Raw genomic sequence first — 26,730 nt, forward strand, 5'->3', positions numbered from 1 at the left:
TCTTGAGGTAAGTAAAATAGTCAAAGTCAACACCTATAGCTAACTAGCTTACTTGCACACCTGATAGAATGAAACAAAATGGCTATACATTACCTGACTACTACTTTTTTTGCAGAAAAGAAGAGCTGAATTTGCAGTCTAGGTTCCCCACAAAAAACCACAACAGTGAAGGAATTTAAAGTACCACAGTAACACAACATGAGGCTTGAAGGCTACTATCCTTAAAGATGAGGAATTTGGAATTTTGAGAAATCATAAGAAAAAAAAAAATTGCAGAAAGGCTATTTAAGTTTAAATCACTACCTAAGCAAATTCTCAAAAATCAAAAAATCAGGATTGTTTCACTACAAGCACATATTTTTTTATTTCAAATCCAGAGTCAAAGTCACAAACCCATTTCTGTCTGGTGTATAAACATGAGATGCAGTATGCATGTAGCAGAAAATTAATAAAGGTATAAGGAGCATTTTTGTAGATTCCATATTTAATTAAATAGACATTGCCAATGAAGTTGTCAAAATAACCTTTTCCAGTCATTTCTATTATTTAAGCATCTCTACCATATTAAGAAAATGAAAAGCATTAACTTCATGCATCTTTTTTATATTTAGAAACAACAAAAAAGATGAGTTAAAGCATTTAGCTTAATTTTAAAATGCCCATGTTTTAATTAAAGCACTTATAAAAAACCTAGTTTTAAATCATATTTTAAGGCACACTAGGACACATTTTTTGATTACCAGCTGCAATGCCTTTATCTGACATTTGGCACTGAAATTGTGTTCTTATTTCGTGCTATGAATGTTGTATGCTAACACCTCTCTCTGCAATGTGATTTAGCTGTATAGTAAATACCACATATTAGCTAGTTCAGAAAGAGCAATCTCCCTTTACCTTCCAGTGGCACCTGGAAGACTGACTGGAAAAATATTCCTTATCTTTTCCCAAGCCACAATGAACCTTTTTTGTCTAATGGGTCAAGTCAACATTCACAGAGCGGAAATAGCTGGAATTAAACACCTGAACAAATTAGAGCAAAACAACAAACTCCATTGTGCCTAACCCCAAAACACAATATTTCTGACTTTGTTCTATTTTTTGGTGGGGTTTTTTTTGTTACTTTGTTTTTGGTTTTGTTTATTTGAGGGAGGTCACCTAAATACAAATTTTAAAAGGTTATTTCCTAACTACAGAATCATCATAGAATCTTAAAATGGTTTGGGTTGAAATAGGACACTGGAAAACACCAAGTTTCAACCCACTTGCCAAGGGCAAGTAAACTTTCAATCAAACCAATTTGCTGAGAGCCCTATCCAACCTCGGTCTGATCACCTCCATGGATGGGACATCCACAGACTCTCAGGGTCCTGTGCCACTGTCTCAGCACTCCTACAGGAAAAAAAATGTTTTCTAGCATCTAATCCAAACCTAGTCACTTTCTATTTGAACATGTTACCCTTTGTCCTGTCACTACATCCTCATGTAAATAATTTTGCCCTATATTTCCTGTAAATTCCCTTCAGGTACTGGAAGACCACAACTGGGTCACCTTGAAACCTTCTTTTCTCCAGCGGAACAATGCTAATTCTCTCACCTTGTCCCCATAGGTGAGGTGTTCCATCCATCTGATCATCTTGGTGTCCCTCCTCTGGACTCACTCCAACAGCTCCATGTCCTCCCTGTGCTGGGTGCAGGTTCCAGGTGGGCTTTCAGCAGAGCAGAGCAGAGGGGCAGAATCCCCTCCCTCCCCTGCTGTCCACGCTGCTTTGGATGCAGCCCAGGACATGTTTGGCTTTCTGGGCTGGGAGTGCCCATGGCCAGCTTCTCATCTCAGCAGGGCTGCTCTCAATCTGTTCATCCCTCAACCTGTATTGATGTTAGGGATTGTCCTGACCTAGGTGCAGCACCTTGAACTTGATCTTGTGTCTTGGTTTAAGACATTTTAAGAAGAAATACTCTGGAATGACCTGCTTCCTCTCATAAGTTTAGCTGGTTTATTGCCTTTCCACCAATAAGAAATGAATATGAGTAAATATAAGTGAAAAAGTGAGAGTATACAAGGTGAAAAGCAACAGACAAACAAAATCATCATAAATATCTGCTGGGTACAAAATTGCTAAATCACAGGAACACCATAGGAACTGTGAAACACCCAGAATGGCGAGATACTGTGTGTGCTCAAAGGACATAGGGAAGATTATTTTAGTCTTCCCCTTACCCCCTTGGCGCTGTTATCTTCCCAGCAGCTGGAGCTCTCACTGATATTTTCTGGGGCAAGGGACTAGAACTCACAGTGGGACTTCCTCACATCAGGAGATGACAGGAGGAGTGGGCTGGAGCATCTCCAACTTGATGCTTTTCACACTTCAGCCAGGCCTGGTTGCAGGACTGCAGGAACTGTGGTGTGGCAGCACACAGTCATTCCCAAAGCTGCTTCAGCTCCTTAATTACCAATAATCCATGAAGTAAATGAGGGAAGGGACATGAAAGCAAACCAAAAAACAAGAGAGATAGAGACTCCACATGAGTCAAAAGTCTACGAGTCCACGCATGCTCTGCTTCCATATTCCAACTCAATAACCTGGGCAGCCCATGCCCCTGTTCCCAGCCACAGCACTCAGCCTTAAGGAGACAGAAACAATTTTGGCACAGATAGATATGAAATACAATGGCATTTTGGGTTACCCATGGCAGTCTTTTTAAACTGTGTAAGATTCTTATAGGCCTGCTTCTCAAGCCTGTCTAGATCCCATCTAGATGGCATCCCATGATGTCATCCCATCCTTCAGGTGTGTCAAGTGAGACAAACTTTATATGTCCGTCAAAGCCATGATTCCATTCCTGCACTTAGGAATCAGATTTCCAGTCTGCAAAACGAGGTCTAGCACCTGTAAAAGTAATTCTTCAGATATGAAAACTATTTGTCCTATCTATATTGTTTTTTCTCCATTAATAATGTGACATGGAATTTAAGCTAGCTCATTTTTCTTATAGATAGTTGATCTCAAACTTGCTGCTTCAGTTCTTTCTGCAGCTCAAGTATTGGAAGTATTGGAAGCTCAAGTCAAATTACTCATGATACACAAGACAAAATGAATTAGGTACTCCAGTCTGTAAGGTAGCTGAAAATAGGAACAGAGTGTTTGTAAATTGTCAGGTACTAAAAGGAATACAAAACCTGTTCATCTCTGATGCAATATTTCCATCCTCTCTCCCTGATTTAATTAAGTACTGTTTTAGTGTTCTCATTAACCTCTTGAGTCCTGATAACACACTTGCTCAATACTCAGCAAAGCCACAGGAGCCGGTAAAAAGTCCTGCTCCAAGAGCTCTTCATGTTCACTTAACGTCAGCATTTCCAGCTGCATGTAAGGAAACTGAAGAATTAGATGTTATCCTCAAAACTGAGGCAAGGCTTACAGACCTCTTTTCCTATGGGGCTATGAAAGTATGCCTTAAAAATGAAGTATAATATTGCTCAGCCACACTTCATCCTGCTAGCATTTCCTCAGTCCTTAGAGAATCCAAATCTTTGTTGAAGCAATTCCTATGTTCTCAGCTATTCTTCACAGTTTAGGCTATTCAACTGAAGCAGGTTGCTACCAACCTTTATTCTAAATGATCTGCCGTTTTTACTGTTCATCATATTTTTGCAGCTGGAAGAAAATAGATCCAAGTTTTTCAGCTCTGCCCCCATAATTGTTTCCCAAGAAACTCAGTCAGCAGTTCTGCATTTACAACTGCTCTCCATCTAACTGTTGAAACTGCATTTTTTTATAATACTGAACATTTTCATAATGATATAATATTTTCTGATAATTCTAAATACTTTAAGAATCTTTAGTATTCTTTACTTTGCCCTTGTACACATTTTCATTATCCTAATGTGTCATCTGGGACACCCATTGCCTGTTACTTTAATCACATCATGAACTACCTCCTTTGGTCAATATAATCCCAACTGTTTTGATCTGATTTTACAAGTAGTCTTAATATTATTACAGAGCTTGGAAAACACCGCTGTGCTCAGTGGAGCTGATTAAAGGATAAGCCATCCAACATATTAGCAGACCTGTTTTAATGTAATGGTTGTCATATTCTCTGAGATTAATTTAGAGATCCCAATCCATAATTGAAATTTGGGGTTATAACATTTATTTAATTCAGAAGCAAGATTTGAGGCAAAACTGGTGTCTATAAATGCTCTTACTTGTGATGTATTTCAATCTTTTCCTCTTTAAAGGAACTTTCACGGTGAAAACCTCTTGAGGAGTTTCCTCAGAGGCCATTTGAGGCTCTCATCAATGCAAGTCAGGAGGAATCTGTTCTGCATTCAGGGAGACAGAACACTGCCAATTTGACATGAAAAAATGAAAATTCTCCCTCTATGAAAGTCTTTTAAAAACACATTTAAAGAGTAAGATGTGGCATCAACCACTCATCCAAGGTAAAGCCAGAGAGCATTTCAATTGTGAACTTGCTGAACTGAGGCTTCTTATGTCACATGGGGAGAGATTTTACATACAATTTCTAGTCATGTCCCCACAAGCCCTGAAACAACCATAAAATTCAATGTGCTAATTAAGAGCTATGAGATTAAATAATAAAGAAAATGATATATCACTGCAAATGGATATTACTGCAAGTGCTGCATATGAGTGGTCTGCAATTCATCATGCAGAGCATGACTGCTTGCATATTGTCACTCTCTTTCTAATATATATTAAAATTAATACCTCTCATGAATTTTGGTGGCTCATCTCCATCTCCAGTTTGGAATGTGCAATGCTTTTCCACAGACCATTTCAAAAGTGACTGTCAGGGCCCGTTGCAGTCCTGTCCTGTTTTTCCCAAGTACCCACCCAAGGATGCTGCCCCAGGCACACTGAGGGATGGTCCTGGTGCCCTAGGGCAACCCTGACCTCACAGTTACTCTGGTTGGGTTGTGCTCACAGCTCCTCTGACCAGCAAGCCAGGAGCTGAGCTGCCATTGCTGGGTCCCCTACATGATCTACCTCTCTTGTCTTAGGCTTCTCTGCAAATTGCTTGGGACCTTCTGCCCTGCAGTCTGTCATCACAGCCTGTACTGGCTGGGTAAGAGTTGCTGGAAGTTGTCTGAACAAATCCTGTACTTTTCTCCATTCAAACTCCATAGTAAATCTTATCACCATGCCAAGAAGGCTAGAAAAGGTGTTAGACCACAGGGCTTTTTGTGAGTAGAAGGCAGGTTGCTCCAGTAAAAGGCCATGTGCCAATCTCCTTGTGCCTTCTCCAAGCACAAGACAAGATATTCTGACAGCAGGGGTCCACCAGACCATGCAACCTCGGTACTCTCTGGTGAAAAGCTCCATTTAGGAGGAAAGATGTAAGAGTTTTTATAATGTGCCCATATTATCTTTTTAATTACCCTATAAAAAGTGTGAGCAGTGAGTGAATAGCATGACACAAGTTATGCCAGGTTTACAGATGGATGCTTGGCTGGGTGTAGACAGTTGGAGCAAGATGGACCTGATGTAAAGATACTTTTTGGTTGGTTTTTTTTGGGTTTTTTTGGGTTTTTTTGTTTGTTTGGTTTTGGGTGTTTTTGGTTTTGTTTTTGGTTTTTTGGGGTTTTTTTTGTTTTGTTTTGTTTTGTTTTGTTTGTTGTTGTTGTTGTTGTTGTTGTTGTTTTGGGGGTTTTGGGTTTTTTTTTTTTTTTTGTTTGTTTTTTTGTTGTTGTTGTCCTTCATTCTCTGACCAAAGGGATAGCTTTTGGTCATTAAAATCTTCAGATGTGGTTTCAATTGGAAAACCTGACAACCTGCTAAGCACCCGTCAGGCCTTTCCTGCTACCAGTTCAGTCATCCTAAATGATGGAAATAGTCACTTTTGAATGAACAAAGTCACTTTTAAATGAACAAAGAAAACCTAGAGAACCAGTTCACAGCAGAACTTATCTGTAAAGGGGCTTCCCAAAAACTGTTGAGATTTAGGTCAAGGGAACTGGCAGATGAATTTTCAGAGGAATCATAACCTCCAGTTTTAAAAAGGGCATCCTCTGGAGCATACCCTCTAAAATTCTATTAGTGGTCCTCTTTAAAAAAAGGATGCTAGTTTTGGAGAAGGCAAGCAGGGCAAATTAGAAGGAGTGAAGGAGTAAACTTTGCAATATTTCCCAGTGTTATGGAGTGACTGCTAGAGTATTGGAGTTTCCCTACAAATTGACAGTCTAATTTATAAACCTTTGTTTCTATCAGTTAGCTCTTGCAGCTAAGCAGTTCAATGTGGAAGGAAGGTGGCATAGTAAAGCATTTCTCTCTTCAGAACTCTTCTTTAAGGCCTTTAAGATAACTTCATAAAATTACTCTTATAAGAAGGGGGAAAAGGTTGCAATATCTTAATGAATGGAGTCATTCTGCTGTAGATCAGCCGTGGAAATGAGAAACACAGTGTTTCAGAATTGAAAAGACAGAGACTTGAAAACTGTCTTAGAATACCTTGGAAGCTGCACAATAAAACCTCAAGCTTTCAAGTGCCTTAGGAAACCCTCCAGTGAAATATCATAGAAATTATTAATGTTGTTGATCTACTCACTTATATAGCCTTCTGCAAAGCTGACCTGTTGGTCAGATCTGAAAATTAACTTCCTGCTGAGTTGTCTGTGGGGATTTTTGAATGGCATGCTCTGCTAGGCCACTGAGAAAAGTATGTGACTTTCTTTTTTGATAGTAGTATCATTTCTCTGAGTTAATGGAAATGCACTTCTATAAAAAAATAGCAGCCAATGAATTGATTGCACTGGAGACATATTACATTTGTGTTTCCATAACATGGCTGACAATTGCCTAAAGCAAATCTCTTACTCCTCAAGCCATTTCTTTCTCTGTTTCACCATATCAGACAAAACTTACTAACCAGTAGGAGGAATTCTGGCAATTTACCATCTCCATTGGGCCAAAGATGTTGAGTTCAGTCAAAGATAGCTCTCACTTGGAGTGGTGATGAAAACCAATGACAAGACACAATGAATTTACAAATTGCCTACATACTTCCAGGTCAATCAGAGCATTCCTATTGAGAGTTGTCTTGCTGTTTCCTCTGTTGAACCTCTATGGTGTAGTTTCATACTCTCTTCTCGTGTTTTAATACTGGAATATTTGTTACCCTCATTTCATCCTTGTTACACGGTATTTTCTATAGGAACCCATTTCTTTTGTTGGACTTCAGTCTTGTGGTTTGAAGTATTTGGATCAAGCTTTTAAGTGTCTATCTGATGATTCTGTAACCTCAATTCAACAATGATAGCTGAGTTTGCAAGACACTAGTAAGTTATTCCTTTTCTTTTAAATAAGAATCAAATTCCTCTTGGAAATGTGCCTAAATTTGGGATCCATCTGGAGCTTCTTTTTTACAGTTTGATTTTTTCATCTCTTTCAAGCTGCAATTTTTTCCAGACTCCCTCTTCCTTTTGGGCAGTACTCAGAGCCCTCTCAAATTCTTCAAAAGCAGCTCTCCAGATTTTTCTTTCTGGTGTTTTAATTCCTCACCTTTTTCACTTGTATGTTCAGTCTGAGAACACAGCTGTGCTCTCTCCTACTTTTTCTTTTCTAGTGTTTCACGGACTTGCCAATTTTTCTCAGCAATTGCAATTCCATTGTATTGTCTTGGTCAATTAGACTCCTTGCATCACACAGCTGCATAACCAGCAGTTTAGTCTTCTCAGCCTCATGAGCCTCTGTACAATAGGTATCAGGGTTGGTGGGTTGGTGGGGGTTCATGGCCAATCAATAGATAACAATGATGATCCATCTACATCAAAGGTGTTACCAGGATCAAAAAGACCTGCCCTTGATATCAAGGCCACCACCACAAGGGAAATAAATGAGTTATAGGTGATTCCCTCCTAAAAGGTACAAAGGATTCCTTATGCTGGACAGACCCTCTTTTAAAGAAGGTTTTTTTGCCTTCCTGGGCCCTGTGTTATGGACATCACTAGGAAATTTCCTAGTCAGATTATAGCCCATGGATTATTATCATTGCTGCTCTTTCATGTGCATGACATTGAAGTCACAACATTTAGTCCAAGGATGATGAAAGAGTTTAGGACCTTGGGATAAGTGTACTTGGAGCATAGGTTATTGTTTCCTCTATCCTTCCCAGTTCTAGGCAATGACTTTGGAAGAAATAGGTGCTCCCCATTAATTTGGGGAGCTTTTGATAATAGGATGACCCACAGGCTTTCTGCCATAAGATTGGGTTCACCTTTCTCAGAAGGGGAAGAGGATTTTTATTCATGGGCTGGTGACTAGTTGACTTTTAAATGTACCTTCCAGTTCAAACTGATATAAGATTATATGATTTTATAACTTTTCAGTCTATTGGTAACACTGACTCTAGCAGGTGCTCTAACCCAAGTTAGAGCAAGTGCCATGGTAGTGGCCAGGGAAAGTGAGGTGTGATACAGCCCTAAAGTCTCCTGGACAGAGACTCCTCTTCACTATGCTCTCCACAGTGCAAAGACTTTGCACCGTTTTCTTTTACCACTTTTGCACCTTCTTCTTTGCTCCCACTTGTTCTCTGCTGAAAGGCTGTGAGGATAAAGTCCAGTGCTGCACCACTCTTTCTGGTTTGATTTTTAAACTTCCTACTGCAATGAAATCAGGAGTTCATCTTTCTAAAGTATTACTAGAAATGGCCTCACTTCTACAAAAAGCTGTTTATACACATATCATTCACACCATATCAGGCAAGTACCAATTGCAACTTTCCTGCACATGTGACATGCAAAGCAAGACTGAAATACCTGATTTGGATTCTTCTCTGATGAGGTTTGGACTTTTCATTAGGCAAGGTTTCTGAGTAAATGCAATGTTGGGTACTCATTGTTGCAAAGTAAGGTAGACATTTTCATGTAACATACATGACTACAGAAATGCAATACTTTCTATCTTTTCAAAGTTAATGTTAAGAGAGACTGGGATGAAGATTCCTTTGTCACTGCTTTTCTGGCTCCCAATCTCAAATGTATTTCAATGTGGAAGACAAACTGATACTTGAGGTGTTGATTGCAGAACACTGAAGCTCTTTTAGAGGTCACTGAAGCAGAAGAGCTGGCCCAGCTGCAGGCAGATGAGGAACTGCCTCATGCAGAGTTACTGAGGCACAGTAAAAAGAAAATCATGGGAGGCAATGTGATTGGAGGGGAGAGGAGGTACGAGACTACAAGAGCAAAATAGACCTGTCTTATTGCTTCCCAGAAAAAAGATAAAAGCATTTCCAGCACTAGAGAGCAAGACCTGAAACAGTCTGACACTAACCTGAGAAGACCCTGTAGCATTTTGCATCCTTCAGAGCAGCCCAGTGCCTACATGCTGAAATATGCAGTAGACCACTGTGCTCCATCACAGGGCAGAAATGATTCTGGGTGTTCAGCCACCTGCTCAAGATAACAAACCTTACAGAACTTCCCTTTTTGATCTGATGCCATGAAAATTTTTTTTCAGGTAACTGAATTAGTTTGGTGCAATACTTAAATGAACGTTTATGGTACTCTAAAGCAAGAAAGGCACTCTCCTGTCTTTTAAAACAGCAACTTTTGATTATAGATGTATACCTCTCAGGATTTTGAAATATTTAATGCATTTTATTCACAGTACCCTTGAATAGTAAGAATAATGGATTAGTCTTTTGTCTTCCAAATTCTTAAAATTTATACATTTGTTTTTAAATATCTTGATGAATGTTATGGGATAGAAAACTGAGAGTGCTGAAACCTATGGATGGCTCTAGACCAGCACCACCTTACCCAAGGGCTAACCATCTAACTGTATCTGAAATCCCTATAAGGCAATGGGTCACTAAATCAGTAAGTGCTATGGTTACAGAGAGGTAGATTTATCATTTACAAGATGGTTAATCTGTAGACTTACGAGAAAAAGAAAAAAGGGGAATGACTCCCTTGCATATTTTTGGGGCTTGGTGCTACATGTGATTCCCACTATGACTTTAGACAAATCATTATTTTTTGTCTAATTTTGTTTATGCGAAAATAAATCACTAAAAGGAAATTGAGATGTGACTTGTGAGAATCCCAAATGTTTCAAATTCTTTAGTGGAATTATGGTATGTCAGTTTGAACCATTACCTGTAGGTGAAAAGGGAATTAGGTAATGTATTTACAAAAGAATTACCTAAGAAAAACAATGGCTGTGGATCACCAATCAAATGATGACTTGAGTTGGGTTTTTTTTGTTAGTTTAATTTTATTATCCTAGACAGAAGTGGTCAGCTGCAAAGTTTTATGTTTGGGGGTTTTTCCTTTTCTATATGATCATACATTTCCTGGATAACTTTGTTAGAAAGTATTGCATTTCTGTAGTCATGTATGTTACATGAAAATGTCTACCTTACTTTGCAACAATGAGTACCCAACATTGCATTTACTCAGAAACCTTGCCTAATGAAAAGTCCAAACCTCATCAGAGAAGAATCCAAATCAGGTATTTCAGTCTTGCTTTGCATGTCACATGTGCAGGAAAGTTGCAATTGGTACTTGCCTGATATGGTGTGAATGATATGTGTATAAACAGCTTTTTGTAGAAGTGAGGCCATTTCTAGTAATACTTTAGAAAGATGAACTCCTGATTTCATTGCAGTAGGAAGTTTAAAAATCAAACCAGAAAGAGTGGTGCAGCACTGGACCTTATCCTCACAGCCTTTCAGCAGAGAACAAGTGGGAGCAAAGAAGAAGGTGCAAAAGTGGTAAAAGAAAACGGTGCAAAGTCTTTGCACTGTGGAGAGCATAGTGAAGAGGAGTCTCTGTCAAGGGAGACTTTAGGGCTGTATCACACCTCACTTTCCCTGGCCACTACCATGGCACTTGCTCACAGAGCCTTGGGTTAGAGCACCTGCTAGAGTCAGTGCTACTAAGGATCTGTTAATTCCATGAGGATGCTCATAAGCAGCAGTGCATGCTGTGTGATGGGAGCCAGAGGATGGTTTGGAGACAATTTGAAGCCCTTGCTCATGGGTTTGGACCAATTAATCCCTCTCAACCTATGGTTTATCTGGGTCTTGTGCTGTCACCATGCACAGAGCACAATTGCATGAGGGGCTTTCCACTGCCCCAACAAAGCATTCAGAAATCCAAGTACAGAAACATCAATGAAAAATCCTTCCAGGCCCCAATACATTCTGCAAGGAAGACACGTCTTCCTTGACACTCTGTGTGCAGGGGACAGGCATTTACCACACCAGAGAATTCCATTTCAAGTAATCCCACTGCCAATGACACCAACAACACTCCAGCTCTCAAAAATGCACATTAAATAAAAATTGCCAACTTGTGTTTCCAGCAATATCAAAGGCAAAGAAGAGGTACTTCTAGGTAATGGTGAACACCTCTGTCACAACCCTTCTCACATGGGTCTTGGGGCTGCAGCACAGTTTTTGCACCCAAGTTATCCCATGGCAATGATTTGGGGGGGAAGAGGGAAAGTAAGAAAGGACAGCTTTTTGAACTGCAGTTCGTGTAGGAAACAGCCACAGTTCAGAGCACCGCCATAGCCATGGCTCACTACAGCATCCCTTTGGCAATGTGGTTAACCTATGTTAACCACAGAGTCTTGGAGGATGATGAGGCAGGAATAACTCCAGAGTGCAGCTCTGTCACAAACTTCAGTCCTGGACATTCATGTGCAACACAGGACCTAGAGAGAATTGTGAGACATGAGTGAGAAAAGACTGATCTTTTCTTCCTAGCCTCAACATTTTCTACAGGAAGAGTGGCAGAACACCCTCTGTTTTCCATCACGTGTGTGCCCCAGCTCTGCAAATTACACAAAGAGCTGCTGCCCTCGGAGCCTCTCTAGGCATGAGGGTCTAATGTCAAGGCAGTGCTGCTGGGGGTTCTTGGGTACAAAAACACAGTAATTTCATCAGGGATATTAGCAAAATTTACAGTGTGGGATTGCAATTGTGTGCAAAGAGTGCTCTGGAGATGGAGAGGCATGTTTTTTTTTCTGTAATGTGAGAGGTAGAGGAAGAGGAGGGCATGCTGGTTAAGGATCATCCTGGTGTATAACCTCCAGACCAGAGTAGTCCTTCAGGCCTAGTCATAGGAAAGGGCATGCCCTGAGCATTGCAAACAGCTCCGTTTTTCCCATTGAAAGCTCTGAAGCAGGCACTGCTGAGAGTTATCTCCAGGATCCCCTTCTTCTGAGTCAGATGCTTTAGCTGACAGAGACTCTCCCTCTGGCACAGGGATGTCTCTCACAGAATGAGTGGGGTAAAAGAGTTCTGTAGAAGACAGGCCAAGCCTTTCACTGCTTCCCCTAGTCTGTCTCCATAGCCCATTCTGCTTTCAACAACTTACTCCTCAGGAGGAATCAAAGACAGGCATAGTGCTCGTGGGCAACACTTCTGAGCTGGTGATTGCAGCATAAATTCAGGCTCAGGCTAACTGTGCAAATTCTGAGGTTCAAGTTTCATGCTGATTTTCAGGGTTTCATGTTTTGAGTGAAGTTGTATAGGTGCCATTTTCTTTCCAGGTCAATTCTTTTCCCTTCTTCCTTCCTGCCTTCCTGCCTTTCTCCCTCTCTCCCTCACTTCATTCTGGGGCTTTATCTGACCCTGGGTCTCCTCACTATACTGATCTTAAAACCATTCACAGCCTTATCTCAGCCGGAGCTCAGTCTTTCCCTGTCTTTAAGAAGACACCAGTTTCCTGAGACTGGGGTTGCCCCAGCTGCCCCTCCGCTGCCCTGATGCCTTGTGGAACAGTGGGACAGTCCTGGCTGCCAGGTCCCCACCTGCCATTCCAGGGTGACCCCCCTACACTTCCAGTCCTCAAAAGCCCTGGCCCCAGCCACACCCTGGTAACCTACTAGGAAAAGTATCTTTTTGTAGAAAACTGTTTACATCTCTGCCTGAATTTTTTTATAAATTAGGTTAGGATGCATACTTAAACTTTCTTTATTACACAGGCAAGATTTCAGCAACATGAGGTTATGAAGAACTAAGACGTAAGCTTTCGTTTAGACATAGTTCTGTCTGGCATTCCTCACTTCACACACTGATCAGACCTTCCGTATGGAAACAGTAGTCTCAAAGTCCAGTTAGGTGATCTAAAACAGCAACTAAAAAACAACAATCAAAATGCTAAGTCATGTCAAAATCACTAGTGCCAAGTTTTTTCAAGAGGATGGCATTCTAAGCTGAAGCTAGTGACTGGTTTACTTGATTTTTTTCACTGTAATGAGGATTTCATCAGGTATCTGAAGAGTGACCTTGGACTGGGGAAATTCCTAGAAGTTCTTGGATTGTCTCTCTTCCATTTTCCTTGATCCCTTCAATGCTCATGCAAACACAGACCCAAACTGAAGTCAGTGCTCATTGGTAAGCTACAGTCAGGAGAAAGGAGAACTCATCAGGGACGTGGTTTGTTCATTGAGGGGATGACTCATTTACCTCAATCTACTAGCACAGATGTTTTAGCATACCTGTCATCCCTTAGGTGATCCATCTACCTCAAGGCCTTAGCTGACTGAAACTTTCATTTCTGTGATTTGTAGTTTTCTGGATAATATGCTTGGAAGCAAAACCGCATTAAAAAGAAATATATAAAATGCCTGCATCCCCACAGAAGTAATTTCTCAAATATGCTATTTTCATGGCCATTTATTATGAAAAACCATGATAAAATTACATGGACACTAGAATACTAATAACAAATCTAGGGGACGTGATATCAATAGATGTGTATTTTTATTAAAGTTTCATCTCAAGTCAGTAATTATTTAAACAAGGCTAGTGCTAGCTGATTTTCATCCCCTCAACCCACAAAATATTTCAAGTGCTTTATTATAGTGTACCTATAAATCTAACCTCAAGTAGTCAAATGAAAGGTGCTATGGGTGAGAGGGACTTTTAAACAAAAAGAAAACTGGAAATGCTATAGTTAATCTAGTTTGGGGCCTTTTTTTTCTTGATGTAAGTGAGAATGATACATAGTAATGGAGATAATGAAGCCTTTATCAGACTGAAGATGAGGAAACATGATGTAATTTTAGAACTTCCCACAAGCCTCTCAAAACTTGGAAACAAGGGACTCAGATATTCAATAAAATATTTTTCTAATATTTTTGAGAAACCATGTGTTTGGATGAATATGGACTTTCAAGTTTTATTCATGTTAAGCAGTCTGACCTTAACCAAAATATTTTACATCTCAGTTAAAAATGGTGGTTGGGAAACCTGGGCATTTAATGAGATACTTTGAAACCCAATGTAAAACCTCAGTTGTTGTCAGACTCAGTCAGAGAGAAGCAGAACAGGAAGGATTCATCCCCTGTAATACTCCTGGACATTTCAGAATTCCTGTGGGAAATCTCAGTAAAGACTCCAAGATTATTTTTGTTTGCAGGATTTCTAACCCTATCTATTTTGATCTTCATTCCTTTGCAGAAGAAGAGCTTATATGACTCCAAGGCCAAGGGTTGTGCTGCATGCATATAAACATTTGATATGCATACATATAAAACCTTCCATTCTAAAGCACATCAATACATGCTTTTGGAAGAAATGTGCAGAAGTGTGAACTTGCCCCGATGTACATATACACTATGTAGAAATACAATTAAAGTTTGTGAATCACTAGTTTTTAATAATCTGTTCAAACATCCATTCAAAGCCATCAAAAATTGCTTCACAGATGTCAAAACTATTTTTGAAAGTATTTTAAATTCATGTGCCTCCTTAGCAAAAATGGATTTCTGAGCACTGGATATCTAGAAAGACTCTGGTCTTTTAGAAATTCTAAACCACTTCTTGGATGACTAATGAGTTTCTGGATGTAGTCAGTAAATTTCTTTTTTCCTAAAGTAGTACTTAGCTTATTGAAGATCTTGATTCTGAGATATTAGAATTTCCAGTATAGGAGTTCTTGGAAAAATCAATTAAGATTAGGATCTCTTGCACCAAGGTATTCTTTGCCGGAGAAATACGCTGAGATATTTTAACAATCCTGACAAGAAATTAAATTTATTTGTTTGTTCATAGTGTAACTTATGTAGTTCAAGAAATAGAAACTTTCATAGAAGCACATAAATGTCAGTTTAAGCAGTCCCAGTTGATGAAGCTTTGTATTTCAAAAACATGCATAAATTCCAGTTATCCTAGGAAAAAATATTACAATATTTAAGCCATTGGGAATATCAGCAAAATATGGTGAAATATGTATTCATTGAAAATCAAAAACCTTTGTTTGGTAGACCGATTAGTTCTGAGTAGTTCACACTTTCCTTAAGCTTAAAGTGTACAAGAAACTCAGAGATAAGAATTTTTTTTCTATTTTAAAAAAGGTAGAAAGCTAAATATAAATGCCCATATGAAAACAGATGAGTCTTTCCAAGAAGACAGCATGGGCTATATTAGCATGAACAGACAAGTAATTGGAAGCTCTCCAGAAGGCTTGCCAAACATAACAAGCAAATCATGACAGCTTTCTCACTCTCAGTATTTCATTTGAAGGAGGTCATGTTTATATGACCTTCTCTTCAGTCCAACATAAAACTGTTCTTCATATAGCATCATGGAATAAAAGCTCCAATTTTTCACCTGTGTTGGTTTTCATTACTTTTACCTTTTTTATTATTATTATTTATTTCTATTAGGTACTCTCTATGTTAAAATTACAAATATTATTTACAGATGACATTTAACATATGCTCACATGGGATTTCTCAGTTGCAGAGTTGTATTTTGCAATGACTATCTGCCTATGCATAATTTTTTTCTTTTGTCTATCTTAATTGACATTATGTTGACCAAACCCATTTATATCAGGAAAGGAGAAAATAAATTTGAAATTATTCCCCAGTGTAAGGAATAACCTTTTGTGTTCTTGAGGTATGCAAAGTTCACAATGCAATTAACTATGATAAAATATATCTCCTGACATTCTTAGCTGTAAATTAAACACTTGTTAGTTTCCTACATGCAAATAAACTATATTTTTTCTGTCCCTCTCTACAGGATTAATTATAAACTTTTACAAAAAAATCCTATCCTCCCCACTTAACATGTCTGACAGTCCTTCCAAAGTCTGAGAGTATTTAAAATACTCTGGCCTTCAAACAGCATACACACAAATTGGTGAATGGCTGGGGAAATGAGCAGGCAGAAGCAGCAGACTGACAGTGGCAGGGAGGAAGTGGGAAGGATTTGAAAGGAAATGTGGAAAACATTCTCTCATAATACCCAGGTAGGGGGATGAATAAAACCACAGCTAGTGAATCAATTGTTCAAAACACAAATGTGTCATACCTGTCTAAATAAGGCAGTTAAATGAGAAGGTCCAATTCTGCAGAATGCAGACAAAGGATTAAGTTGAGGCTAAGAAGAAGAAAACTTGGTTAATCACTACATTTACTAATGATGAGCCTTTATCTTGCTGAGCCAAAGGCTTCATAGAGTTCCTAATGACTAGGATGTGTGTATAGAAGCAAGATTTAGACATTTTAGACTAGATGTAGGAGCATTTATTTGGGTTCTCAAGGCAATTTAACATGGCAGTTTAGATCAGCTCAAAGTAAAAAATCCCTTACAGTGACAACTTTTGCAAATCTAAGCAAAGTATTCTATTTTCTATTTATAAGCTCAAAGGAAACATGCGCCTGGCACTTTTCTAAAAATAAAAAAAGTAAATCTTATATTAACCTTTTATGTGTTCACAACCAGAAAGTTTGTTCAAAGCCAGCTTGGGAATCTCCCCAATTCTTTCCAGTATAGATACACTGCTGGAACAACACTCATTTTTAATGAGCTCGTTGGCTTTGAAGCAATCTTCTCTGCTGTTGGAATTTCATTTATAACAAAGATCTCATGTGATAGAAGAAATATTTAACTGAAGCCAGATAGCACAGTGAGTCTACCTACAGGCAATGAAAAATGCAGACACACAACAAATACACACAAGCCAACACACCCACGCCTGTGCAGACATCTATAGATTCCAGTCCTGATATACATTCCATGAGCAGGTTTATGCCTTAGTTATCTAAAATCTAAAGGGGGCAAGCATAATGCAGACATCACTTGCTTTTTTTGGTGGTTTGTTTTCTTAAAAAAAAATGACCCATGAAAACCAAATCATCAATAAATGTTTCAGCATAGGAAAGACATAAGGACATTTGAAATAACATTGGGGAAGCCATTCACAATGATCCTGAGAGAAACAAACCAACACCTTTGGAAGTTTTGCAGTATGTACTTCCAGACCAACTGGTCTACAGATTCAGAACTTTAAGGCAGGATGTATGTAGGCTACAGACAGGAAAGACAACAATTTGCCAGAAGGAGATAATAGATGGACAATATAGTCTAAGATTCAGAAGGATTAAATAAAAAAGCCTAAGCGGAATTTTAAAGCTACCTGTTTTCGGACCATCTTTACAGCACTATTTAAAAGTATTTATTCTACTATCTTAGAAAAGGAAAAGAAACAAAGTAGAGGAGTATCTGCAATATTACATGTCTTTAATTGCAATTAGTAAATTTTAATAATAATTTATCACATTTATTTCCCTCTCAATATTCCTCTGTCTCAATTGCTGCACTGGAAAACTTCCACTATTTTTAGTTTTTCAGTTTCTTTGGACTTAGATCACAAAGAGGAGAAAGGATGTACCAAGCAGCTGGAAAACTATTTCTGGACAAATAGTGTGAAAGCTGGGGACCTAGAACTTATTAGCATTTTGGAATAAGGCTGATGCAACACAAAACCCAAGCAAAACAGTTTCCTGAAGAAGAATCTGGGGGAAAAAAGGAACAGAATTGCCAGTACCATCCTGTGGTTGTTTTATATCCTGGCAGAAAGGCAAGGACTGGCTCATAAAAAAAGTGATTGTAAATTAAGTGCCTTTGCAGAAAGGACTGGTGATATGGGCACTGGAGAATTCCTCACAAGGAAGGGCTGTTAGCTTTTGCAGGTCTTCTTAGTGGTAGGGAATATTTATACTCAGACCTTCACTGAAAGAGTCCTTAGCTTACATTTGTCAACTCTATGCAGCATTCTTCAGAGAGAGATTAAAGTCTGCTGACTTGAGCACCATGAATGATTACTCAGTTCCAAAACACATGAATGCAGACATCCAAACAGAATCATCAGGAGAAGACGCTGTACCACCATCTGCAGGGAAATCTGAAAGGCAATCAGAAAAACATAACTAAAAAGAGATAAAGTTGGATTGGGAATAGCCATATACCGAGAAGTTTAAAAAATGAAGTAGAGTGATACAAAATAGAAGCTCAATATGGTGCTTCAACATTAAAGGATAATTTATTTTTGCTACAGGACAGTATGAAATTTTCAGATTACTTATTTTACCCATAGACATAGAACTGGAACAATTCTCCCTTTTTCCCTTTGTTGTTTCCCAGTTTGAATCACAGAACCAGAGATAAATTTGTGTGGAATGGGACCTTTGGGGCTCTAGTCTGACCCATTGCTGTGGTACCTACAGTCATATCAGATGTTTCAGGGCCTTGCTGGGTTGATTTTTGAGTGTTGCTAGGGTTGGAGACTCCACAGCCACTCTAGACACCTATTTATCAGTTTGGCCAGTCTCACACTGAAAAAAAAAATATATATTTTCCTTATATGTTATTGGAAATTCCCATGTCATGACCTGAGTCCATTGGTCTTTTTCCTATCACTATGCTTCTCATTCAAGTGAAATGACCATGTGCTTTTTTAGATAAGGAGACTGCACATCAGAACTAATTCTGCAGGGGCCAGAGGCTGCTGATCTGTTTTACTGCAGAAGCAAAATCTTGGTTGGGTTTTTTTAATCCCAAACACAGAAAATTAAAAGGAGGGCATGAAATTTCTGGAATAGATGTATTTCTTCTTAGAACTTTGAGCCCTGTGTGGTCACCTGAAGATATCTTCAGTGGTCATCTCTACTTTTGTACATCTATGAACTGGTGAATAACGAAAGCTGCTTGATAATGCCACTGCAAGGATTTCACTAAGAGCTTTTGATTGAGCAATGTTTAAAAATTCTGATTTGATTAAAGTACAGGAAAATGCCATATGAAAGGGTGTGGGTATCTTTTCTTCCTAACAGGTTCTTTACAGCAGACATGCTGACTGGCAATTTAATCCTGATAAATATGTTTACACAGCAAACCACTACAGCTTAAATAGCTCATTTTACAGACTGTGTTTGGAATCATGTAGAATGCATATAAGTGGTTTTAATAAAATTACAAAACCACAAAATAAACTGTCAACACAAATGCAATTTCAGAGGAGCAGTTTATCTCCTGGATTTGTGTTTTTCCACATGCAAAGCACAGGAGATAAAGCTTGCTGATATTGATCTCAAGGCCTGATCATAAAAAATTAAAAGTAATCTGTCAGAAAAGAAAAAAAGAATGTTTTCCATTTTGCTTAGAGAGCTCTTGAGTGCTTGTGTGAATGTAATTTACAGCATTAATAAAACCCTCTTGCAAATATTATTTTATTTTTATTGTTTCTTTTTATTCTCTGATTAAATAAAATACTCTGTAGTGCTTGGTTGACTTTTCAGCCCTTAGCTGTGCTGGAATATTTAACTTCAAGTATGCATATCGGTGTCACCAAGTCCAGGACACCGGTAACCCAGGTGGTTTGGAGCTACAGGAAAGGGGACTCCATGGAAGTTTCTCTTTTTCTTCATTGTCTTTTGAAACAGGAAGAAGGGGAAATAATTCTCCATAAGTGCAGTGACTGGGACTTGGGCAGGTCTCTGAGGTAACAGGATTTACTTATCTGGGGTTTGTTTTAACATTTCAGTTTGAGAAATGTCCATTTTTAAGACTTCTTTGTGCATGGTGAAAACAGCTGTCCAGAAGGTGATGTTGTTTCGAAGGAAAACAGGCAGATATGCCATGATCTTCAGGAGGTTAATGCCTATATTTTATGCCGTATGACCCACAATAATCAACTCAGAAAACACCAACACTGAAGTTGGAAAAAAATTGTAGCAAATTCCTGATTGTAAAATAGTCTTTTTCAGGACTGCAGGTGGGTTTCAAATACCTTCAGGGAAGATTCGCAAAAAGTCCTCACAGTATGGATACACACATCACTTGCACAATACATACGAACAGACCAAGGAGGGAGATACACCCTTTGCAAATAAAAGTATTCTGATGTTGCATTGATGGTTATGTAAACCTCTTTTCATGTGGTGGTAGAAATAAAATAGGAGCTCCTTGGGAAACTCCCATCCCTCAAAAGCCTACTCTGACCTCAAATACTTACCTTCGCTTTTGGTGTCACTCAAGGGTGGTAGAGTCTATATCCTCTTTGAGGGTAATTTGAAAAGCAGAGCTTTTGAAATTTCTCTGCTTCTTCTTTGCTTCCCATTCTGGACTTACATGATGACAGCTTTCTCTCCTGTTAATTTTATTTTTTCTTTCTTCTCCAGTAAAATATTTCCAAGCAGCCTAAGAAGTCAGTGTTCAGTCAGATGTCACATCTATTTAATAAGGATTAGTTGTCCCCTTGCCACAATAATGTTGCCTCCAGAAATTTGACTGTAATGGCAATTCTACCCACCTCTCTGAATATAGAAACTGTTCTTAACCCTTGTTGGTGATGTTTTATTTCAGAAAGATTATTCAAAATTATATTTATTCACCAGAGCACTGCAATCTATTGCTAATCCCTAGAAAAGCTGTGTAACTGTAGAGGTTCGCATTGCTGAAGGCATGATGGGCAGACCATGTAAAAGCAAGTCACACCTACAGTCATAGCTGGAAGCTGAAAATTGGTTGATTTGATATAGGTAGAGATTGGAAGCCTTTGAGAGAAATAGAAAAATGTCTGCAGTACAGAACTGATGGCTTGATGAGAATGTGTATCAGCTATTGGTGTAAATGCATTTCTACTCCTGCCACATCACACAACCAACAGACATAACTGCAGCACAGAACTGTGCAAAGCACAGGTAATTTGCTTTAATGAGCATTAAAAATTGCCTGAGATTCTCTACCCTGACTCAGGGAGTGTTCATCCCACCATGAGCATTAATGAATCATGTTAGCTGTGCTGAGTTATTCAGACTAGTGCATTTTTTCAGCCTGTTGCAGATGCAAAGCAACCTTACTGCTATGCTCATGTAAACTCTGTGTCTCAGTGATCATGTTCCAACTCCTCCAGGTAGGATAATTTGTTCCTGCTAGCTTTGCCTTTTCAGACTCTCAAAGTTATCTTTTTTTCTTTAAATTAAATTAAACTTAACTTTGCTAAGAATGATGAATTTGCCAGATAATACCTTTGGCTGCCAATATATAGCAGATATGGTGTAGAAACACAGCTGATTGAAGCTTTTTGGGGAGACAGCTTATTAAAAGTAGGTTACAATGCAATTCTGATCTCCAGCACTAATTAAAATTTGACCTATGGTGTGACAGGGTCAAATAATCAGCTGATATAAACCTGTTGGAGAGTTCTTGATGTGCAATCTGACGAGTGACAGGGGAATATTGCAGAGTAAATAAGCAAACATGATGGCATAGCCTGGATATTATTTCACTGCCTTTAAGACAAGGCCATTTAGGCCCAAGAACCTTACATTGATGTATGTAATGACTTCCATTACAAATTTTTGCTGTCTTTTCAATGGTTCACCATTATGGTTTACCTCTTGTTTTTTTTTTTTAATAAACAATTTATTAAAGCAAAACATCTAGCATATAAAACACTAGATATATATTACTGCTTCAAAAATTTATCACCAAAGTCTTATTACACCTATAAAGCACCACACAGTTCAAGATGAAGTTCTAAAACCCCAGAAAATGGCATCTCAATTGGTTGGTGATTCCAGCTAAACTGATCTGCTTCTGACTGTTTGTGACAGCATCATCCATATTATCCAGCATGGTTATTTGAACAAGATCTAGTCTAATTTGTCAGACATTCACAACTATTTTGCAAAGTCAAAGAAAAGCTGTAAAAAGTGCTCTAAGTCAGCATTCTGATTCACTGACTAGGGACAAAAAGAAGAATTGCAATTGAAGAAGCTGTCAGATCATTGTTGGAAATTTTTTTTTTGGCAAAGGACCAAATATAGCACAGTGGCCTCTATTTAGGAACAGTGTTGATGATCCATGTTTGTTTTTTTTGTGTATTTGTATTATACAGACACGGAGTTTTATTGTTATGGTAAAATACTTTAATACATTAATCACCACAAAAACTTGAAAGAAAGCACACACAATATAGTTAAAATCTGGTAGAACACCAACTTTCTACTGTCTTTAAAGTCATTACCCTGGACATCTGTATGATGTACATGAACATTGAGACAGCTTGCTTTGAGGGAGGAAGGATTATTAAATCTTTCCATGGAAATTAAATGCAGCTCAGAGATTTACTTTGAATGGAGGGGCTTTGGTGGCTGTTTATGACATCCTTATGAGACTTGTAGTGGCAGTGGGTGGGAGACATGTGCTACCCTAGAAACAACTAGACATCGACAGAGTTTATCACATATCCCAAGAATAGCTGTGCTTAACAAGCTGAAAGCCACCACCGTGCAGTCCTTATGTCTCTGTGACCATTTAACTTCCTGCAGTAACTTCTAGATTACTGGCAAATTTACTGGGGATCAGCCACGTCCCACTAACAAAATAAAATTTATGTTGCTAACTTCTGCTTCCATGCTAGCATTATAGTTAACCAGCTTCCCTTGAAACTGTGCCAAGCTAGTGTCTTCAAAATGCTGTAAAGATAGACCTCTAATACCTAACAGGCACGGAGCCAGACTAATTTGGATTTCAGATGGATTATTTGCTGGGAGCCGTGGTAAATCAATGCTTATTTTTCTTTCACAGTACACTTGTCCTGAGTCCATATGACTTGATGCCATATCTGTTTGGGTTTCCTGTGTTTTCTCTTGTACCCCACTGGTACCTGGCAAGAGCTGTCAGCTTGGAGCAGTCTTAACACAATTTTGGTGGTAACTGTGGACAAAGCATTTCAGTGACAAAGTAATTCACTCTTTTTCTTGCTCCTTCTCACAAAATTTAAGTGCTCAAGGACACCCTTAGGCTATCTGTCTGCTGGGGCTTGCTTAAGGACTAGCAAATTCAGAGTTTTTGCCCTAATTGCTCAGCTCACACTCACTCAAGTCTCTGCCTCAGATACACAAACACACACAATAATCTGTTTCCAGCCAGCATTCACTACTTAATGATTTTTAGTTGTAGTTGCTTTGCCTAGCTCAGTTTGTTTTGTTTGCATCATGCAGTAAGCTCTAGAAATTCAGAGTAGGGTAGGACAGCTCTTAATGGTGTCTTGTTCTTTCCCCTCAAGAACTTGCGATGTAAATAGACTTATTGGAGGACTGGGAGAAACGAGTAGCTGAGCAGAGATTTAAGGGATGTGTCTGAACTCATATATAAAGCATGTGTTTTACAGGAAAACAAAACCATTTCCCATTTCATCACCTGGTTTACCTACAAGCAGCTTATCTGCTGTCTTTCTACATGCACAGTGAAGCTCACATTATATGTGAATGCATTTTTAATTGTCATCTAAATTCCCAGGTGGCACAAACAAGATTATACATATAGAAATTACTACCATGACAGACATTCAGACATTTGCCTTTTAAATTTTTTCTGCTCTCTTCACAGCTGTATTTCCTATTGTCAGGTAAAGAAGCATCATAGTTTAAACCATAGTTACATCAAAATGCATTTCAGCACGTTGTATTAGCCTCTCACAAAAGTAATGTGGGTTGAACAAGTTAGGATGTTCCCCAAATTTAGCTATTCCCCATCATCAGCAATAGTGACTCCTAAATTATGGTAGTTTGGAAAAGACTTTGAAGTGTATGACTGTGTAGAGCATACAGGGATGTAGCAAAGTTTTACAGTTAAAATTAATACAAAGAATTGCTCTTTCCTATATTGCAAGTTTCCTGAGTAACCTCAGGCAAGTTAGACATAGTTTTGACATTTGACAAGATAGTCCTTGACTTTTCAGTGCATTCAACTGGGAAAAATACAAATATGTGCATGCAAACTTCTTCTCTAAAAACGTCAACAGACATACAAAATAATCATCCACAAATTTACTCAGTAATATGACTTTTTGGTCTCGAAAAAACTGGTCATAATTTTTGGTCTACTGAGTCCCAAGGCCACTATATTTGAGTAGAAGTATTTATTTTGAGGAAAGCCCACCGTGTCTAAACAACAATTGTAAGTCTTTCCTTGTCTCTTAAACTCAATTGTAGATGACAGATCCCTTCTTCTTACAAAGCTGAGTAGGACCCAATGTCCCCAAATAAGTGTTAAACCCACAACATGTCTTCTAGCACATGAAGAGCACTACTTTTCAGAGCCTGTTTTGAGGGCTTCATTTTCTGACAACTGACAGCAAAGCCAAATAAAACAGAGACTGTGTAAAAATAACCTCTCAAATGGCATGCTCAGCCCTTACTGTGAAGTTAAACTGAGAGTAAACATGCAAAATGTGGGGTTATTTCTTCTGCATAATATATTTTTTTCTGCCCTACCTATGAAGTCTCCTTCTAAGAGACAGATTACCTATGCAAAACAAGCAAATTGCTTGAGTCCTAGAGACCTCTGCCTTGACCTGAGAGATATTAGTGGAAAGGAAGCTGATTATACTAGAGTGACAGGAGTATTTCTCATATGTCAGACCCCAGGGTGCAGAGAAAAATTACGTCAGTACCTTGTACATGATTAATGTATTTCCCCACAGAGTCATGGTTACAATAGTTTGGTCAAAGCCTGTCTGCTTACTGAGAAGGGGGGACTCTGTCTCCTAATTATCACATTTAACATGCATCCCAGTATCCGAAATATCCCAACATTTTATAAAATTTAATGTAATTATTTCAGAATTGCATTGATGTGGACAATTAGAATCTTGAATGGAGAGGGTAAATTCAGTCTGAGGAGTGGGCTTGAATATCAGGTTCCCGGTAAGTGTCCAGCACAGCAGCTGCTCTTTGCAAAAAGAGCTGCATTTTCCAAGCTTCTTTCACAGATTATCATAACCACTTTACAGAATAGACAAATGGGGAGAAAAGATCTTCCTTCAGAAAGGTCTTAGCAGTTCAGCTCTCTTTCTAACTTCTTCCACAAAGACATATATTGGAATTTTTTTTCATCCTATGGGTTGGAAGTATGCAATTCTATTTCATTTGCAAATTCTTGCTCTCTATTTCTGGGTCAATTTTTTTAGGATACAACAGCAATAAAGAATAATTAGGTTTCTAAAAATGCCTACATTTTCCATTGGATTGTAAACACCAAATTTTACTGCAGTATTCCTGTAGCATTTGGGTGAGAATCTGAATTTCCAAACCTATTCATTTGAAACTGTCATTGTCACATATGAACTGTAGAGGAGAAGTACAAGTTTTACATTTCAAGTCTTTCCTGTCTTCTATATGGGACCTAATAAAATTCTTTTTTTCTACACAGCAACCCCTGAATGATAAACTACTAATTAATAACCTTTGTATAATTGCAAGATATAGATTAGAAAGAGATTATGGAAATATTTGTTGTAGCATATCTCTCTACTTCTGGAAAAAATGATAGTTATGAGAGTGCACAGTGAATATTTTTCCTGTTTTAACTTCTGTTCTTCAGAATGTAATGGATTTATCCATCCTTTAGAGTATTTTTCTTCTTATAAATAACTTATGGTTAGGGGGTTTCTCCCTCTCTCCCAGGTTACATATTGGTATTCATTCAAATTTCATAAAGAGCGATTTTCCCCTGTAAACCTCTACTAAATGACTCATGCAGAAATCAACATGTATTTCTTATCCTGTAGACCTTAACTAGAGAAGGAATCACTGAACATCATTACTACATTATGGAGAGCTCCAAACTTGCCTACAGCTTCTCCCAGTAGGAGAAAACAGTACTTAGATCTATAATTTGACTAAAAAAGAAGAAAAAAGGATATGAACCTAAACTGAAACCAAACATAAACTAAAACAAAACAGAAAATAAAAACCCTAAAATATTTTATAATTTTACATTAAGTTCTATTATATTAGATGAAATTATCTTTCTGTATAGTATGAAACTAAAAGTTTACATATATATTTTGTCCAGATTTTGAAAGGACTCGAAGTAGAAACAGCATTTTTAAGACTGCATGTTTACGCTGAGTCTTGAATCCATCAGTTAAAGACTTAAAACTAGACTTACAAAAATGGTGTAAACTCTTACTTACATAAGAGAACACAAAATCTAGCTTCCTTGTGATGAACTATAAAATACATTTGTTGCCTGGATTCAGTTTTTATGCTGTCAATATGATTTGAATGACAATAAGCGCAACAACTCTATTATGCAACATCACTTTAGCACAGAAACAAAATGAATTTGGGTTTGAAGAAATTACAACCATTCTTAATGTAACATGAGACATCAAAACTAAGCAAGGAATGGTGGAGGAGCTGAGGATGATATTAAATGCTTGAAATCTGTGATGCTTCATTGATCAAGTAGCTCATCCATGCATTTGAAAGAGCTAGACAGCAGTCTGGCCTTTCATACCTGTAGATACACAGTGTTTGTTTTGTGATGGTGCTCTGTATCACTACAGAATTGCTCTTGTAAGACTATAAGTCTTTGTAATAGAAGAGAAAAAAAAAAAAGAAATGCCTTCTTAATGTTGCTAGAATAGCATCATTTGACTAT

At 38.3% G+C, this 26,730-nt stretch overlaps 1 long non-coding RNA gene across 3 annotated transcripts in view; it reads right to left on the reverse strand.

Annotated features, from left to right (window-relative positions):
- LOC135289428 (uncharacterized) overlaps positions 1-26,730 on the reverse strand; it is a 148,118-nt gene that overhangs the window by 15,963 nt on the left and 105,425 nt on the right. Inside the window, exon 8 of one of the 3 annotated variants that reach the window (XR_010352176.1) lies at positions 18,028-18,178. This is a non-coding gene — a long non-coding RNA (uncharacterized LOC135289428). Of the gene's footprint in view, positions 1-13,716; positions 18,179-26,730 lie in introns of those variants that run through there. The other 2 variants (XR_010352174.1, XR_010352173.1) reach the window with 2 other exon arrangements.

This window comes from Passer domesticus, chromosome Z, assembly GCF_036417665.1.
Source record: "Passer domesticus isolate bPasDom1 chromosome Z, bPasDom1.hap1, whole genome shotgun sequence".
Lineage (NCBI taxonomy): Eukaryota > Metazoa > Chordata > Aves > Passeriformes > Passeridae > Passer > Passer domesticus.